The sequence below is a fragment of the Diceros bicornis genome, chromosome 15, assembly GCF_020826845.1.
Source record: "Diceros bicornis minor isolate mBicDic1 chromosome 15, mDicBic1.mat.cur, whole genome shotgun sequence".
Taxonomy (NCBI): Eukaryota; Metazoa; Chordata; class Mammalia; order Perissodactyla; family Rhinocerotidae; genus Diceros; species Diceros bicornis.
The window spans coordinates 29,053,658-29,073,823 of record NC_080754.1 but is presented as its reverse complement, the minus strand read 5'-3'; the positions used below and the strand labels follow the sequence as shown (position 1 = coordinate 29,073,823).

The window sequence follows — 20,166 nt, the reverse complement described above, 5'->3', positions numbered from 1 at the left end:
ATCCAACTTGATCAAGATTTTCCCCACAATGAAAACTGAAAGGAGGGAAGACATAAGGGAAGTCATGTTAGAGTGACTTACTAGCATGACCCCATTTGCTGTACCTGCCTCTCACAGAAATAAATTTCAAGAATCATTTCCCAGGGTCTGGCCCCGTGGCGCAAGCGGTTAAGTGGTGCGCTCTGCTGCGGCGGCCTGGGTTCGCCGGTTCGGATCCCGGTCCTGGGCGTGCACCGACGCACCGCTTGTCAAGCCATGCTGTGGTGGCATCCCATATAAAGGGGAGGAAGATGGACATGGATGTTAGCCCAGGGCCAGTCTTCCTCAGCAAAAAGAGGAGGATTGGCAGATGTTAGCTCAGGGCCGATCTTCCTCACACACACACAAAAAAATTAAAAAGAAAAAAAAGAATCATTTCCCAATACGCAGTCAGTTTCTGATGGAGTACACAGGGCAGGGAGTCAAAAGAGAACTTCTAAGTGTTGGCCCTCCTTCTCATTAGCTAAGTGACTTTAAGCAAGTCACCCAAATTCTGTGTTCTCATTTGTAAAATGAAGGATGGAGAAGGAGTGGAGACCAGACACCACTCTACACTGATTCTGTATCACAACAGTTTTTTCATACAGCAAATTTTAGAAAGGAAGTGTAGGTACTTTTCCTATGTACAGTCATCCAAAGGCAGATATTCAATAAATGCAAGCAATATCAGTATTTCAAGAGGGAGACCAGCCTCCTCTTTGTCAGTCAGTCAAAGACTTTCTGAGTGACTATGTGGGGACAGGACTCTATCAGGTGCTCTCACTCAGTTATGGTTTTGGCTCTCAAGTGAATATAAGAAAAAAGAACCAACACAAACACAAACACACACATGAACTCCAGGAACACACTTATGGGATATGGTAGATGAAAATGATAGTTAAAACCAAACATGATTTTCCCTCAGATTTAATAAGATCTAATATTACTGAAGGCTCTTTAGCCTAGACAGAAAGGCACCAGTCACTGCAGGTGGAGTAGGAGAACTACTACACTACGAATTAGAAATGCAATATTCTAATTTCAGCTTGCTAATAACTCACTAAGAAAAGTTGTATTAACTTTCTGTGCAGTTTTCTCTGAGAAACAAAAAGAGGACTGAACACGTTCCTTGTTGAAATCCCATTAAGATGACAGAAATGAGATTTTAAAAAAAGCAAAAACTCTCAAGGACAAAGATAATGAAAAAGGAGAAAAGAGCAATAAAATTTTTCAAAGAGGAAAGCGGATGAATGAGTGATAAGAGACTTGGGAGGTGAACAGAGCTAAGTCTAAGCCAGCAGTAGGGGAAGCCAAGAAGCCAGCTACAGGACCTTAGAAAGGCTCAGGAATTAGAAGCAACAATATCTGTGAGGCTCAGGGTACAAGGGGAGCTGAAAAAGGAAGGACTGGTTGAAGGTGTGAAAAGAAGCAGTCAGATACCAAGACCCCTTCTTCTACCTTGTCAGATAACCAGTTTCACTGTCTGGGGAGGATGAACGAGGATAGTTAGGCATATCATGCACAAATGAGGGCAAGGGTACAAAAGGAGGGTAAATGAGTTTATATAGTGAATTCCTTCCCTAACCTCTTTTCCCAGTCAGCTCCCAGAAAGGTGGCGATCAGTCCCAGTGGGAATGGATAATTCAAAGAGAAAACACTAACAGATACTGATATCCAAGGATGCCTCAACTAAACAGGCCTGAACAATTACTCTACAGTGTACCCCAAAGTTCAAGAAGCAATGAGACCACAAATCCCTCCCCAACTCCACATAGCAGGTAATTGCCCCTCCCCTCCCAAATGGAAGCTCTGCAGACAGGGGGATCCTAGGTACAGTTTAAAGATGGAATTATCTATTGAATACAAGAACCCCAACACCTGCCCACTCACCTCCCAGAACCCTAGTAGTCTGTCTTATCCATCCAAGAGGTAGATTGGAAGAATCTTCTCTGGAGAATCTGATTAGTCCACACAAAAATACATAAATACAGATTCCCCCTCCACTCTCAAATGGCCCAGCATCACACAGTACACTCCAAAGTTGACAAGTCCCACCACATGCTCAGAATTTCTAAGCAACTTCTTAGTGGTCATTCTTTAAAATGATGGGATAATCAAGAATCACCAGACTTCTAGGGAGGAAAAACAGACCAAAACAAACAAATAAAAGCAAAATTTTATAGAGAAGTCAACTTTAAAAGATTAAGTGGGGGAGGGAAGAGGAATTATTGTTTAATGGGTACAGTTTCAGTTTAGGAAGATGAAAAAGGTTCTGGAGATGGGTGGTGGTGATGGTTGCACCACAATGTGAATGTATTTAATGCCAATGAACTGTACATCTAAAAATGATTAAAATGGTAAATTTTATGTTATGTATATTTTACCACAATAAAAAAAAAAGAGAGAAGGAAAGAAAACTAACACTACTCTCAAAGAAGTAAATGAAAATATTACATCCACTGGGAAGAAAAGAACAGGATGTTATTTTTTTAAAAAAAGGAACAATCAAAACCAATAAAGGAGCCTTGGAAATTAAAAATAATAGCAGAAATGAAAAACTCAATAGAAAGTAAAGGGCTAATATCTCTGATATAAAGAACTCTTAAGTTGAGGGATAAAGAACAAAAAGCCTGATGGAAAAATAAAAAAAAAAGACATAAGGAGAAAACTCACAAGATTTTTAAATGGCTTTTAAACATAAGAAAAGAGGGCCGGCCCCGTGGCTTAGCGGTTAAGTGCGCGCGCTCCGCTGCTGGCGGCCCGGGTTCAGATCCCGGGCGTGCACTGACGCACCGCTTCTCTGGCCATGCTGAGGTCGCGTCCCACATACAGCAACTAGAAGGATGTGCAGCTATGACATACAACTATCTCCAGGGGCTTTGGGGGGAAAAAAAAAAATTATTAAACATAAGAAACGATGTTCAACTTCACTCATAAAAAAAATTGGCAAATGGGGGAGGGGGTCAGCAAAATGGGTAAGGGAGGTCAAAAGGTACAAACTTCCACTTATAAAATAAATAAGTCACGGGAATGTAATGTACAGCATGGCGACTACAGTTAATAATACTGTATCGCGGGGCTGGCCCCGTGGCTTAGCGGTTAAGTGCGCGCACTCCGCTGCCGATGGCCCGGGTTCGGATTCCGGGTGCGCACCGACACACCGCTTCTCTGGTCATGCTGAGGCTGTGTCCTACATACAGCAACTAGAAGGATGTGCAACTATGACATATAACTATCTACTGGGGCTTTGGGGAAAAAAAGGAGGAGGATTGGTAATAGATGTTAGCTCAGAGCCGGTCTTCCTCAGCAAAAAAAAGAGGGGGATTGGCATGGATGTTAGCTCAGGGCTGATCTTCCTCACAAAAAACAAAAAAACAAAAAAACACTGTATCGCATATTTGAAAGTTGCTAAGAAAGTAAATCTTAAAAGTTCTCATCACAAGAAAAAAAATTTTTTTAACTATGTATGGTGATGGATGATAACTTATTGTGGTGATCATTTCGCAATGTATACAAATATTAAATCATTATGTTGTACACCTGAAACTAGTATAATGTTATATGTCAATTATACCTCAATAAAAAAAATTGGCAAAAATTATGACATCACATTCTGTTGGTGGGAGAAAAGGAGCTTTCATACTTGGCTGGTAGGAATACAAACTGCTAAAATCCTTTTGGAGGGGAATTTGGTAATATCTAACGAAACCACGAAAGTATTTACCATTGAATCCAGCAATTCCACTTTTAAGAACTTACTCTGAAGAAAACACCTTCACTAGTAATGAAAATACAGAGTCCAAGGTTATTCATTCCAGCACTGTTTGTAATTGCAAAATACTGGAAACAACCTAAATACATAAGATAGTGGTTGAAGAAACTGTAGTTCATCCATACAATGAATGAAGCTATAAAAGAATACAGATGAGCTCTATGAACTAACATAGAGCGATTTCCAGGTTGAGTGAAAAAAGCAAAGTTGAAATGAATCAACAAAATGCCACTGCATAGTTTAGCCAAGTGTAAAGTTAGAGAGAAGAGTCCACACAAGATCTTCCTCACTTCTGACACTAACTGCAAGTTCGAGGAGTTCCCAAAGCCACCCTCAGGTTTGATAAGTTGCCAGAAGGACTCACAGAACTCACTGAAAACCGTTATATTCATAGTTATGGTTTATTACAGCTAAAGAATATGGATTAAAATAAGCCAAGTGAAGAAGCACATACGGCAGGGTCCAGGAGAAGTAACAAATGCAGAGCTTCCAGCTGTCCTCTTCCCATGGAGCCAGGACAGCGTCACTTTCCCAGCATCAATGTGTGGCAACATGCACAGAGTATTGCCAGCCAGGGAAGCTCACCTGAGCCTTGATGTCCAGTTTTTATTGCGGTTCGTAGGCATAACTGATTGCCCACATGACTGAACTCAGTCTTCAGCCCCTCTGGAGATCCACTGATACCAAAGTCATCACCCTAAATCACGCTATTGGTCTTCTGGATAGCCAACTCCCATCCTAAATCATAGACTATCTGTGACCCAAGGCCCCAGGCAAATAAAGCCACTCCAATCAGGCATGACATGCCAAGGGCTTAGAGATTATCTCCCAGAAGCCAAGGATAAAGGCTTTCTTTTCAGGCAAGGTTAATTTCTTTACTATATAGCCATCTTTCATAAAAGATAAAATAAGAAAATATACATGTATCTGTTCCTTTGTGCCAAAAAAAAAGACAAAATAAAAATCAAAATATGGGAAGGACTGGGGCTGGCCCAGTGGTGTAGTGGTTAGGTTCGCACGCTCCGCTTTCGCGGCCCGGGGTTCACGGGTTTGAATCCCGGGTGAGCACCGATGCACCGCTCATCAAGCCATGCTGTGGCGGCATCCCACATACAAAGTGGAGGAAGATGAACACAAATGTTAGCTCAGGGCCAATCTTCCTCAGCAAAAAGAGGAGGATAGGCAGGAGATGTTAGCTCAGGGCCAGTCTTCCTAACCAAAAACAAAAAAACAAACATGGGAAGGATAAACCAGAAACTAACGAGAATGGTTAGCTACATGACATGGTAGCTGGAACTGGAGTGAAAAGAATGAGGAATAGGTAAATGGTAGAAAGGATGAGAGGGGAGTGGTACTTCTCTGAATATGTCTTTATGTAAAGTTCTGACTTTTAGAACCATGTTAATGCTTCATATACCTTAAAAATATACAAATAATTAAAATCAACCAGAATGCAGGAGGAATCCAAAATGAAATACAAACAATAACAAATGGACCTAACTGTATTACAAATAAATAACATAACCACACTGAAAGGAGTTGAGCAGAAAAGAATTAGCAAGAGTAACTTTGGAAAACATTATTTTGACTATACAAGACTGGAAACAAAAGGACTGTATACCAACACTGTATTTTAGTTAGAAAATTTGTTTTTCACAGAGGAGTGAGTTAATTCTGAAACTACTTTGTAAGTATTCTAAAATTGAGCAAATAAGTAAATATGTTGTGGATAATTAGAGCTAGGTTTCTCACTGTTGGTGAAAGGAGTTACAAATAATGAAAGACAGAAAGTGAGATAGCTTTGAATCCGCAGTGACAGACTGAAATCAGAGGTATCCGTATGAATGCATGGTGTTTAGTATATATATACACAGAAACAGATCTACAAGTGTGCATACACATATATTTATTTCCTAGTGCTATCTGCTTAGAGGGCCTAGAAGCAATAAGATCCCAGTAGCAATTAGCAACCCTAGCACCTAGATCTTGTTTCTAATTATTATTCTCCACTTAAAGAAATGGCTGATTCCAGAGCTGAGGCAAAGGAAGTAGATGACGAGCCTGGAATATCACTGTAGTGCCAGAAAGTAAATAAGTGCTCAAAAAATAATGACAACATGTCAAAAGAACACAGGAGCCAATCTGAAGGGACTCACAATGGCCAAAAGAACTGAGCAATTGAATATATAACGATAGTAATGGATTATAACTCAAGAATAAAACAAACATCCTGAGTCTATAGTGATATAAATAACTGATTAAATAAAGGGGGAGAAGGGACAGCTCTTCCTTATATAGAATTTCAAATTAATACATACAGAAAGAATGACAGAAATAGAAAAGTTACAATTCGCAACTCCTCTCAGAAACAACTGACTCAGGCAAGAATCATCAATGGATGCTAAAATTAGAGGGGAAAAGTACAATGAGAAAAAAGATATTGACATAATCTCAAAGTATCTCCCACAAGATACTTAAAATTACAAAGGCAAAAATTGTGCCTTTCAACGGAAAAATCTGGCAAACACCTTTATCAGGTGATCAAGGTTAATATCACTAGTAATGAGACATATGGACATCGTGTGCCTCCTGATGTGGCACAATGTCACTTGTGTAGCATTCTTGTCAAAAATGTATAACCTGAATTTAATCATAACGAAACAACAGACAAACCCACGCTGAGGGACACTCTATAGGATAACCAGCCAATACTCTTCAAATGTGTCAATCAAGGTCATGAAAGACAAAAACAGACAGGAACTGCCCCAGATTAAGGACTAAAACCAAGGAGACAGGACAACTAACGCAATGTGTAATCCTGGATTGGGTCCTAGTCCAGAAAAAAGGAAACTGGTGGGACAACTGACAAAATTTGAATAAGGCTTCTAGATCAGTTAACAGTATTATCAACGTTAATTTCCTGGTTTTGATAATGTACTATAGTTACATAATATAACACTGGCAAAAAGCTGGGTGAAGTGTGTATGAAAGTTGTTCGTTTTTTTGTAAGTTTGAAGTTATTTCAAAGTGAAAAGTTAAAATTTCTTCTCAAACTTTTAATTTTTTTAAAATTTTTATTTATTTATTTTTTCCCCCAAAGCCCCAGTAGATAGTTGTATGTCATAGCTGCACATCCTTCTAGTTGCTGTATGTTGGACACGGCCTCAGCATGGCCGGAGAAGCAGTGTGTCGGTGCGCGCCCAGGATCTGAACCCGGGCCGCCAGCAGCGGAGCGCGCGCACTTAACCGCTAAGCCACGGGGCCGGCCCTCTTCTCAAACTTTTAAAATTTTCAAAAAATCTCCCAGAAAGTAGCACAAAACGACAGATTGAAAATAACGGAGAAAGATAAGAATATTAAAGGATTAGGTCAGGAGATCAAATATCCAAATAAGTTTCAGAAAGATAAACTAAGAAAGTGTAGGAGGAGGGAGGTGTCAAATACATAATTCAAGAAAATTCTCCAAGGCCAGCCTAGTAGCATAGTGGTTAAGTTTCTGTGCTCCACTTCGGTGGCCTGGGGTTTGTGGCTTTGGATCCTGGGCGCGGACCTACACACCACTCATCAAGCCATTCTGTGGCAGCGCCCCATATACAAAAAGTAGAAGACTGGCACAGATGTTAGCTCAGGGACCATCTTCCTCAAGCAAAAAGAGGAAGATTGGCAACAGATGTTAGCTCAGGGCCAATCTTCCTCACGAAAAAACAAAGAAAAAAAACACCACCAAAAAAACCCTCAGAATTAAAGAACACGATTTTGTACATGGAAAGAACCTACCACTGAATGAAAACAGATCCATACCAAGGCACGTCAATTATGAAATTTCAGAACACTGGCGGCAAAAATAACCTTCTACAAGCTTTGGGAGGGGAAGGTAAATGACAAAAAAAGGATATATATATCGCATATATATATACATATATATATATAGTATATACATAAAACATATATAAAACATAAAATATATAAATATACATTTATATACTATAATAAAAATATATTTATATAATTTTATATAAATTTATATAAATATTTATATATATAAAATCAGGTATAAGAATGGTAATGGACGACTTAATAGCAAGACTGGAAACTAGAAGAAAATGTACTAATGCTTTCAAAGTTCTGAGGGAAAATTAATTCAACATAGATTTTTGGACCCAGACAAATTATTGATCAAAACTGAGGATAGAAAAAAGGTTTTTAGAGATGTAAGTTATCAAAATATATACCTCGCAGGCAACCTTGTCTCAGGGAGCCACAGGAGGAAGTACTCTGACAAAATGAGGGAATAAATCAAGAAAGAAGACAAGCGATCCAGAAAATGAGATCCAAAACAAGAGACAGGCAAGGGGAATACTAAAGAAAATGGTAAAGAAAGATCACAGAGTGACAACTGTGCCTCAGGCCTGGAGAGCCACCAAACCAGAAGGAAGAGGTCAGAAGGCTCTGGGAGAGATGTCTCCAAAAATGTGAAAGTGACAGAATTTCTAAAGTGTCTGAATGCAAAGACAGGAGATACAGACAACTGGAAGAGAGCTTGAAGATAAACTAGTAATAAGTACAGAGACCACTAAACAAAAAAGACAATTATTAATTTCAGGGATCACAAAAAGTTGTACAAGAAAGAAAAACAGTTGTTTTAAATCACAGTATACTACACAGCTTCGCAGTGACTACCATTTACCTAATCATAACAAGGTAAACACCGATCTAACCCAATGATTCTCAACTAGATAGCCTATGCCATACCACAACCCAACATTTGGAAATGTGTGGGAAATTCTTGGTTGTTGCAATGAATTCAGGTTGGTATTGATATTTAGTGCCTGGGGAATGCTAAATATCAGGTAAGGGACAGGATAATGAAGAACTCTCTCATGCAAAATGACAATACTGCCCCTATTGAGAAAAACTAATTCTAGCCACAATTCTGGTATCACTCTATAGGGAGGATGGGTGGCAGAGTTGATAAGCAGTGTACATGTATACAGGAGTGACGAGTAGACATGAAAGAGAACTAAACCTTCATCTTCCATAGTCAATAGATAAAGCCTAAAAGCAGAAAATCAAAAGTAACATAAAAAGGTAATTTAGAGACATGCTATTTATACCAAAAGAACAGCTCAAAGACCTGAAAGAGGCTGCCTTTGAGGAATGAAAACAGTGGAGAGGGGTGGGATTCTGGGAACTAAGTCTGGAAAGAAGGCTAAAGGTTGCTGCCTTCCGTATATAAATTTCCCTTTAGTCCCTATATAAAGCACTGTACCCCACCGTCGACTATGCATGGTATCTATCCCCCAGTCCAGAGACTGTTTTACTCTCTCCACTTCAGATACTAAGCCTCTAGGTACCCTGTTTATATGTATGGGGAGAAGAAAAGGTCAGATCTGGAAGTATTTTTCTTAAACAGACTTTCAAATAATCACTTACACTTTTTGTCCCACATTTCCCACCACTTACACAGTACATGACACCACCAATCCTGAAACTTTCAAAAGGCTCTAAAACACAAAGATGGCTACATTTTTTTTGTGTGTGAGGAAGATTAGCCCTGAGCTAACATGTTGCCAATCCTCCTCTTTTTGCTGAGGAAGATTGGCCCTGGGCTAGTATCCGTACCCATCTTCCTCTACTTTATATGGGATGCCACCACAGCATGGCTTTACAAGCGGTGCGCTGGTCCACGCCCAGGATCCAAAGCTGCGAACCGTGCGCCACGGAAGAGAAACTCTCGAAGTTAACCGCTATGCCACCGGGCCAGCCCCCAAATATGACTACTTTCTGGCTTTCTCCACTTGTTGGTTTAGGATTCAGCTTTCTCAAGTCGGCTAATCAGCAACTAGCCTTTTCTGCTTTCCATTTTCCAGAATTTTGTAGTTATTCTCACTGCTCCTGTTCTTTGTCATTTGGGTTTTAAAAAAAACAGAAAACAAAAAACTTCTCTACTGTTTTAATGGAAGTTTTTAGGCTAGAGTGGAATTAAATGTGCTATGTTCAATCCAGTATCTTTACCATAATATATTGTTGAATAAAAAAAAAGCAAGTTGCTAAACAATATGTATAAGCCTATTTTTTGTTAAAAGGAAAAAAATGTATGTATGTTGTGAATATTTATAAGGGAAAAAATGTCTAAAAGGATTTACACCAAACTGTTAACAATTTAGGCCCACAGTTCCTAAACTGTGCACCAAGGAAGCCTGGGGTTCTGCAGTGAATTCAGAGGGATGTCATAAGATGTTCTAAATTAGAGGGAAAAGTGATATTCTATATCTGTCAAGCACAAACTACCCACTCAAAGATAGGCCAGTTTCAAATTAGATCATGCTATATTCCTCCTGATGCTATCATATCTTTGCAAAGCTGGATTTCTGTTGGTTGCTGTGATTAAAAAAAATGAATACCGTGCAAAAATCAATTTGGAACAAGAATTGTAGGTGGCAGTGTTAATGATTCAAAGGTTTGAGAAGTTTTGTAGTGCTCTGTAAGTGCATACAGTTGGTAACTGTGGTTATTTAAGAATGAAATAAAAATACTATTTTGTCTACCAATTGATGTGTAATTGTTTTTTTTTTTCTTGGAGGAAGATTAGCCCTGAGCTAACATCTATTGCCAATCCCCCTCTTTTTTGGTGAGGAAGATTGGCCCTGGACTAACATCCCTGCCCATCTTCCTCTACTTTATATGAGACACTGCCACAGCATGGCTTGATAAAGCACGCATTGGTCCGTGCCCGGTGTTCTGAACCTGCGAACCCCGGGCCGCCGAAGTGGAGCATGCGAACTTAACCACTACACCACTCGGCTGGCCCCTATGTGTATTTTTTTAAAACAACTATTAGGTTGCTAATTATTAAATTTAGACCTAATTACTTAGTAAACTAAACTTCTAGGCCTAAGGGCACTATGCAAAAGACATTAAGGGGGCTATGAACAGAGAAAGTTCAGGAACCTCTGGTTTAGGGTATGGTATTTTACCTTATTTCTTTATCAACGGAAAAAGCACTTTAAGATAAACTTCTTAATATGAAGTTCAAACACGCTCTCATTGTGTACTACCAATATAACATGCGATCTGGAATTTATTCTTCATAATACTTAAAAGTAATATAATTGCTGAGCAATCTCATCAATAAGATGTTTATTTTATTAAGAATATTACATTACACAAAAACATACAAAAAGCTGCATAAATATGGGTCCAATTTTGATTGACATGGTGGAAAAAAGCATGTAATTAAGTTCTCAAAAATCCTCCCTAAATTAGAGAAAACTATCTGGACTGTGCCTTAAAAAGTTAAACTAATCTAAAATATTTCTGGTGGCTGTTATATTATCAATAATGCTGAAATTGTAAAAATATACAAACATCTACTACATTTCAATTCAATAAATATTTGAGTTTCTACAAATATAATGGCACTGAGCTTTCAACAAATTTATAGTCTAGCGGGCAAATCACTTGAATAAGTATTAACAAATGTGATGCATGTAAGAAAAGCAAAATTCAGAGTGTTATGGGAATACTTGGCAAGAAGGTCAGGGAAGACTTCTCTGAAGAAATTATGTTTAAGCTGAGACAAAAGATGAGAAAGAGTTAGTAGGCAAAGGGAAAGATAAACAAAAGCCCAGGAGAAGGAATATAATTTTCCAAGGAACTGAAAAAACTTCAGTATCACTTAAAGAAGGAGCAGGAGAGGTAGGCAAGGAATAGAAAAGCTAAATTAACAATGCTGCTGTTTACCATTGTGAAGCTACTGAAAGACAAAGAGGGGTACAAGACCTGATTTGTATGCTTAAAAAGATCATTCTACTTGCACCGTGCAGAATGGCTGGGAGAAGGCCACCGCAAAGGAAGCGTGTTAGGAGGCTGCAAAGGGTAAATGTAGGCAAGGTGCAATTGCCACTTGGATTAAGGAAAAACTGGGAGAAGCAGCAACGTGAATCGACCTTGACATTTTCCAGGACAGAAATGACAGGACTGTGAAAAAGCCTCCATGTGGAGGAGTTCCAGTATGAGCTACTGGGTAGATGGTGGTATAATTTACATGGAACAAATGGAGAAAGACTGGAGGAAGGTTATACTTGCTATGCCTTTAGTTTTAGACATGTTAGGTTTGAGGTGACTGTAAGAAATCCAAGAGGACGCATACTGTTGGTTATATAGTTCAAGAACTCTGAAAACAGGATACCACAGGAATTCCAGTTTAAGTCATCAGCTTATAGTGACCAAGCTACAGAAAATGATAAGCTCACTTAGGGACAATTTGTAAAAGGTAGAAGAAAATGCACCCTAGGGCAGTGTCCTGAGGAACTCTAGGATGTAAGAGCAAGGTAATGGAAGACTACTCAGCAAAGGAAAGTGAGAAGGAATGATAAGAGAAATAAAGTGGAAAATCAGGTAAGTGTGGTGTCAGGACAGCTAGACAAAGTTTGTAGAAGGGGAGAAATGGTCAGTCAAAGGCTGTTGAGAGGTCAAGCAAGATAAGGATTAAAAAGTGTCCATTTGATTCTCATGACATTTGCAAAAGGAATTTTAGTAGAATGGAGAGGACCAAAACCAAGATGGAGTGAAGAAGTCAAAAATAAAACTGCTCAAGAAGTCTGAGTAGATATGAGAGACAGGGCAGACTTTTTTTTTTTTTTTTTTTTTTTAATGGAGACAGTTTACATGTTTAAATGCCAATGGAGTTATTTCACTTATGGACAAAGATGGCAGACTGAACAGACACATTTTAGTTTCACTCCCTCCTAAAACCCCATGAAGATGAGAATAAAGAATTTTTTTAACTTTATTTGTTTTTAAGATATAATTTACATGCAGTGAAATACACAGTTCTTAAGGGTTTACTGGGTGTTTTTTTTTAAAAGCATATGTACACAAAATGGAAGACAGAACAACAACAAAACCTTTGGGAAGCTGGAAAGCAGACTGACTTAAAGACCTAAGAAAGTTAAATCTCAAGCTCGGAATGAGGAAAGCAATCTGATTCATACAACGGTGCCTCAAAACAGGTCAGGAATTGGCAACAGGTTCACACCTAAGTAAGGTGTGAACATGGTGCTAAAAACAAGAGGATTGGTCAAATCATTTAGATATCTTCCTACTCTCCACAAAACCAGCCAACTGTCCCTCCCTCATCCTTGCAGAAGCCTGGAGCATTATTTTCTGGACTAGACCAGAGCTGTCCAATAAAACTTCTGCAATGACAGAAATACTCTGTCCAATATGGTAGCCTCTGGACACATGTGGTTACTGACCACTTGAAATGTGTCTAATGCAACTGAGGAACTAAATCTTTAATTTAATTTTATTTTAATTACTTAAATTTAAGTTGCTACACATGGCTAGTGGCTACCATATTAGACAGTGCAGTTCTAGGGAGTAAAACAAAGGATTTCTGGACTGAAAAACATCTGGTCCAGTTGAGAACGAGGGTATCATACAGAAAACAGTTGACTTAAATGAACATAAGTGAATGTTTACCTACTGAATGCTAAGATCTCTATCCTTTCCTTCAATTTAGCCACCAGATTGCTGGCAGCCCAGCTTATAAGCGCCAAGCAGGAGATATGAAGATTCTTCTTTGGGGAACAAAGATATTGCTACTGAAGGTTCTCCGATAAAAAAGTCCATCCAGCACACCCTAAAAGGGACAGATCCCAGGCATGCACGCAGAGCACGTGTAAATTAAAATTAAAAGCAACCTCCACATGGGGTCCCTCTACATTTCTGCCCCTGTATTCCTGGCCATCCTGTTGCGTGTTCATGTTCACCAAATACCAACAAAACACACATACAAGGGAAAAAGAAGAGAGTTTTCAACTCTTATTAGATACTCACTGACCCTAGGACAGCTCGAAGTCTGAACGATCCTTAAGGGGCCCAGTATTTGGGTAAGTTTCCAGTGCAGCCCTGTACAGGTTAACTCAAGCATCACTATGAAAAAGTTCTTTCTCCTAGAGGTAATAAGACAGTAATGAGAATAGCTGTTGTGGGATTATCCAACCCAGAAAAATGAGACAGAATGAATGGTTTGTAGCAGGAAACAAGATCAAAAACAAACAAAAAAATACTGCCCATTGGCATCAGAGGGCATAAAAAAGATCAAGATTGAGAATTGGAGACCTGCACATTTATGGTACCTACTGCTGATACTTTCTTCACATTCGAGTCCCAGATATAAAGTGGAGTAAGCCAAGTATCCAATTTTGGTCTCAAGTCCTTACAGACACAGAAAACTGCCTCAAGGACTAGCAAGTGACTTCTAAACTCCACTTTCCACTGGGTCTTCAAGTTGTTACTACCCCCACCCTTCCTTTGTTTCTATGTTAAACCTGTAATATCAGTTTAGATTCAAATTGTGACCCTGAGTTCGTATTTATCCTTTCTGAATATCTCTACTTGAAAAGTCTGCTCTGTCAGAATCTGAAATTCAACAACTTTTAAAACTTCAGAACTGAGCCACTTCAGACACAAAAATCAAAAATCTAGAGACTCAGAGATTTGGTTTTTCATCTCAGACACATACCATACATCTCCCTAAAACTCTGAATTCATAGACTACCTACCTGTTAACATCGCTTTTTCAATCAGCGAATTTAGAAAACCCTTTGTCATCTGGTTGTAGGAAGTTAACATGCTAAAAACAGTCATTTTTAGAAAGAAAATAATTCAGCATCTTCCATTAGAGGATCTGGATGTAGGGTTCATTTCTGGCTCTACTACTAACACAGAATAGGAAATACTGAAGCACTGAGAATGCTATCAAAGAATAATTTGAGAATGAATATATCTCCCTAAAAGAGAATGTTTAACTCTGCTGGATGGCCTATTACCTTAATAATTCTGAAAATATTACCAAAAAAAAAAAGTCGTGAGGTTTTCATTATAATGGGTAAAAAAAAAAATACATGAGGCACTGTTACCACCTCATCAGTTGGTCCTTTCTAGGTGTCCACCAAATTCTTTAAATCAGTGGCACTGTACAATTTAACCAAGAAAAGAAAGAGGTACTAAAAATTCAAGGATAAGCTTAAAGCAAATACAAGAGCCTCTAGTTAAATCAAGTGTTTATAAGGCAATCAGAGACGTATAGAGCCCAGTTCTCAAACTTGAGTTCCATAGAAAGCTGGCTAATAATACAAAGTAAGTGGTCATGCACACCAAGATGGAAGAGGGGGAAAAAAGCCTGTGTATAGAGCACTAGGTTTATGATAAGCCAGAACAAAACCAAAATATTCTTAAACTGGAATTTTTCTGTGGTTTAAACGGCGTGGCATAAAAAACTGATTTATAAAGTGATATGATCTTTATATAATTTTACCAATAAACAAACCTAAGCAACATTTAGAATGAAATTTTACTGTAAAATCTAATGCTTTGATCAAAGAGCATTAAGGAGTCTAACTGAATAGGAAACTATAAAAACAGAATTACACAGAGCTACTGACTTAAAGGACTTTTTTTTCCCTTCTGGGCTCAAGGCACTACAAAAGCTGAAATAGTACTATTGATTCAAGTAAGGTTATTCGTTAAGGAAAGGAAAAGAAAAAAATTAAGAAGGCATAGAGGGGCCAGCCCTGTGGCTTGGCGGTTAAGTGCGGGCGCTCTGCTACTGGCGGCCCAGGTTCGGATCCCAGGCGCGCACTGACGCACCGCTTCTCCGGCCATGCTGAGGCCGTGTCCCACACACAGCAACTAGAAAGATGTGCAACTGTGATGTACAACTATCTACTGGGGGGCTTTGGGGAAAAAAAAAGGAGGAGGATTGGCAATGGATGTTAGCTCAGAGTTGGTCTTCCTCAGCAAAAAGAGGAGGATTAATACGGATGTTAGCTCAGGGCTGATCGTCCTCACAGAAAAAAAAAAAAAGAAGGCATAGAATGCAACAAACTAATTGGGCATGACATTTCATCTCTCTGAACCTGTTTATAAACTAAAATGTGAAACCTGATCTACTACATCTGTGCTTCCAAACCATGAGTTATCACCTGAGAAGCTTTTTAAAAGCCACCAATACCCAGTTTGCACTTCAGATCTACTAAGGTAGTGTTCAGGCATCTGGGATTTTAACTTCCCAACTGATTCTGATGCCCAGCCAGGTTTTGGCACCCCTGGATTAGATGAAGCTCAAAGTCCCTTCCATATCCATGACTTAAAATTCCAAATTGATAATTGTGTCAAAGGAACTGAAGATTGCACTTGCACAGCAGCCATCATCATGCGCCACTGAGGAAAGGCAAGCATCCTTAATTTGTCTGACCAGGCAATTGTAAGAATAGGTGCTACTCACTCGAGTCACTGACTGCAACCCCCACTCCCTCCTCCCCCAAACACTTCTCTAACTTGGAGTCTATTAAACTTCAGTGTCTGTTCTCTCCAATATAGAGAAAAGCATCTCCTTAGATTAACTTAGATCTGTAATGTCCAGCACTCAAAGGATTCAAGTTTCTGTATTTATTCTCTGCACATTTTTAATTAACATGAAATGTTTTAGAGGCAGAGCGAGGGGTCCTCAGAAATACGCCCAAAGAATCCTTCTAAAGTGGGCCAAGGAGTAAATGAAGCCCCTGCCAGCTTTTCTCCTAGAAAGGGTCCACTGGGCAAAACTGTCTTGAGTAAGGAGCACAACTGATTTGGGTCATCCCTCATATACCAATAACGTTTTATCAATAAGCATGAGACATCTGGGTGACTAGGACAGTGATTTCTTCCTAATGCTGCCCAACCCAAAGCACAGACTGCAGTTAGGTTCTAACCACACAAGATCCTAGTACTTCCCCTGGCACCCTTCTCCATACCAAGCTTAGTTGTTCTGAGTAAAAGACATAATTAGGAACCTACCATTAAGTGTCCTGGATATTCTTAAACCGAGCTTAACTAGATTTTCTCAAAACACTTCATGATTAACGTTCTGCTTTCTTCATTTCATTTAATTCTCCCAATTAATTTATATAGGTATAAGAAAGCTCCACTTCACATACGGTTAAAAATGTTAAAGTGTCTAGCACGAGATTAAAACCACTACCAAACGGCAGGTTAGCATTTCAACTCAACTCTTCTGACTCTAAGTCCAAAACTCGTATCTCCCACATCCTCATTGCCTCTCTCCTCCCAGAGTGGCCATACAGCGGAATGGGGGTTGACACTGCCTAGCACAGACAGACTAGAAAAACATGCTTCCCACCACCCTAATGTTCAATTGTGCCATATCCGTTCATTAGAACAGGGTCCGAGGAGTGTGGGGAAAAGACCCAAAGGCAGAAGGGAAGCAGAACTGTGCCATCAAATAAAAACGCTTGACTTCCAAGACGGCAGGAGCTGGAGGACCTCTAACAGCAGCTCTTCCTCTCAAAGCTGTCCCCAGCTTCAGGAAGAGCGGCCGGGGGCGCTAGCTTTCTCTGCTTCTGCGTCGTACAGCTCGCACTGGAGAGAAAGAGGAGAGGACAGCGGTCCCTCGGGAAGAGCTCCCTCCCCGCCCTCAGAAAGGCACAGCAGCGCCAGGGAAGAAATCTTCTGCCACCGGTTAGGGCGTGGGGGGAGGGCAGCGCTCGAGGCCTGCAGGCCCGGGTGCTGAGCTGGCGCGCACTAGCGCGGGCATCGCCAGCGAGCCCGGTCCGTAAGTCATTCGGCGGATCTGACACCCAGGCACTCGCTTACCTACGCCCCTCGCTGCCGACACCTGCCTCGCCGGGGATCCAGATACTGCGGCACCTCAGATTGCGGCCCCGCCTTCGCCAGCTCTAGAGGAAGCTCCGTCAGCGAGGAAGTGTCCGGCCTGCTCACAGCGGCCACGGCCGCCGAGCTTCCTTTAGACCTGCGGCCGCGACGCTGGCGCACACTTACGTCGTCATCTCCTTCCGTGCCCTTCCGCCTCAGCCCCGCCCACGTGGTGAGCGGGGGGCGGGAGAGAGAGGGACGGCCGGGCGCTGGGGGCGTGGCTCCGCCTTCCCTCCCCTTCCGGCGGCGCGCGCTCCCCCGCCCCCTGGGCCGTCAGCATGACGCACGGCGCCGCGCCGTCCGGGGTAGCTAGCTGTGTCCCACTGGGCGCTTCTGTCCAAGCGCTAGAGGAGTTGTAGAAACTGTTAACCCGGAAATTGCAGAGGCTCCTCAAAGCGCGTTTGAGACTTTTGTTCAGCCCTCTCTCAAGTTTTTAACCCCAAAAGGGCTTAAGCGGACGACAGCTACTATATGGCCCCTCCCTCCACTAATCTCTTTTCCCGTTTGCCAAAAGCGAAAGACCACATTCCTGCTCTGCATGCACTTTGAGGCTCGGCCCAGGCTTTTCTTCTCTGGTTTTCCCATGGTGATCTTACCCCTGGGTATTGTAATGTGCCTCTTTATCTGTGCCCTGCCTCTCCTTAACTGAGAACACTTACTTCCTCAGAACGGCAGAGCCCAGTCTTATTCAACATTCAAAGAGTGACTGGCCTGTAAGTGCTTAAGTCTGTGCAGTAAATGTGTTATTCTCTTTCTGATGAGACAGGAAAGTGACTTCAGCCTGATTAGTTGAAGCACTATTCATTCAACAAACATTTTTAAAATGTGAACATGAAGTAGTCTTTCTCTTGAAGCTCTCAGTCTAATTGTGGGGAAGGAGTCATAAATAGGTAATTATAATACAATGTCCTGACAAGTAGAAAATATAATAATAGCAGATTTATGGTGGAAGATGAATTCAATTTTGGACATAACTCGGTTTGAAATAGAGATGGGTACAATGGATACCAAGGTGGGGTGCTGGAGCCTTGTGCCCCAGGTGCAGGCAATAGCGAGGGTGTGCACTGTCTGTAGTAGAGATGATAAAAACAATAATAAAACCGACTACAAGGTGGTTTGCTTTTAATTATCACGTCTCAGCAAATTCTAAACAATATCAGTGATAAAGTATTCCTTCTCAAACAAAAGCTTTCCTTAACCTTAGTTCTAAATGATTGCCGTCGTTACTACTATTGAGTTTTAATAATATATGTGTGGGCTTCAGATTGGCATATTTCCTCAGTTTAAAAGAGAATCTATTTTGCGATTTCCACTTCCAGCTGAGATGGAATAACAGAGGTCAGATTTACCCTCTCAGTTGAAACAACTAAAAAACCAGACAAAAAAAGTATGAAACAACAGTTTTCGAGACATTTGACATAAGGCAAAGAAGAATGGTGATCCCTGAGAGTTGGGCAAAAAATAGGGTGAGTCCCTCAAATGGCTCAGTTTACTGCCTGGAGAGAGTCTCTAGGATATGTCACAGGTAGGGGAAACCAGGAGGAGTCTGGTGGTCTCCCTGAATTGAGGGGAACAGGCTGGGAGACTGGGAAGGCCAAAGCCAACAGAGTTCACAGGAAAGAGCCCCAGGGAAGAGAGAGTTGCACAAAGAGAAAGCTCTAGCTGCTTTTAGTATTTTCTCTTTGTTGTCGGTTTGCAGCCATTTGACTATTTTGTGCCCTACTGTGGTTTTCTTTGTATTTATCTGGCTTGGGTTTCACTGATCTTCCCTAATTTGTGGGTTGATACCTTTCATCAACTTGGGGAAATTCTCAGACATTGTCTCTTCAACTATTGTTTTTGCTCCATTCTCTGTCTCCTTTCCTCTAGTATTCCAATTACATATGTAAGATTATTTGACCTTGTTCACCATGTGTTTTACACTTTTGTACCTTCTTTTTTTTCTCTTGATGCTTTTGTTTGAATGTTTTCTATTGACCTGTCTTTGAGTGTACCGATTCTCTCTTCTCTGGTCTCCAGCGTGCTCTCAAATCTATGCATTGAGTTCTTAATTTTTAATATTGTATTTTCAGTTTTATAATTTGATTTGTTTTTATAAATTTTTGTATGGATTCTAGTTATCCCTTGAAAGTCTCTAGCTTTTCATCCATTTCATTCATCTTTTCCTCTATTTTTAAAAATCTTATTTGTTAATAGTTTTTTTTTTCAGTCCTTGTCTGCTAACTTCGATATTTTGTTCATCTGTTGGTCTGGTCCAATGGTTCATTTTTCTTTCTTGATTATCAGTCATATTCTCATGCTTAGTAATGTTTTATTGTGTGCTAGACAGTATAAAAGAATTGGAGAGCCACCACATGATGTAATCTATCAGTGAGTGTTCCCCTTTCCCTTTTAGGCTGATAGAATGAGGGGCTGATCATCATAATATAATTAGGGATTGAGCTGGGTCTTGGCAAGGTTACCTTTTTATTTAGATTCATTCCACCTCTGGTTCATCCCCATTCCTCAGGTGTAGCCCAGGCCTTTGATAGAAAATCTGTCTCCTCACCCCTGAAAGACTACAGGACTTTCAGTTAATTCCTTTAGAGACTTTGAAGTGTATTGCCTCTAGCCTATTAAGCTTCAAAATATGAGAAATGTCTTGAGGGAGAAAT

At 40.4% G+C, this 20,166-nt stretch overlaps 1 protein-coding gene across 14 annotated transcripts in view; it reads right to left on the bottom strand.

The window, feature by feature from the left end:
* SENP5 (SUMO specific peptidase 5) overlaps positions 1-20,166 on the bottom strand; it is a 155,695-nt gene that overhangs the window by 30,555 nt on the left and 104,974 nt on the right. The window contains exons 1-2 of one of the 14 annotated variants that reach the window (XM_058556056.1): positions 17,453-17,612; positions 17,123-17,218 (exon numbers count right to left, since the gene is read on the bottom strand). The exons of 11 other annotated variants lie outside the window; for them this stretch is intronic. The gene's annotated coding sequence lies outside the window, so the exon portion shown is untranslated. Of the gene's footprint in view, positions 1-1,908; positions 2,208-17,122; positions 17,219-17,452; positions 17,613-20,166 lie in introns of those variants that run through there. 2 more of the 14 variants (XM_058556053.1, XM_058556057.1) reach the window with 2 other exon arrangements.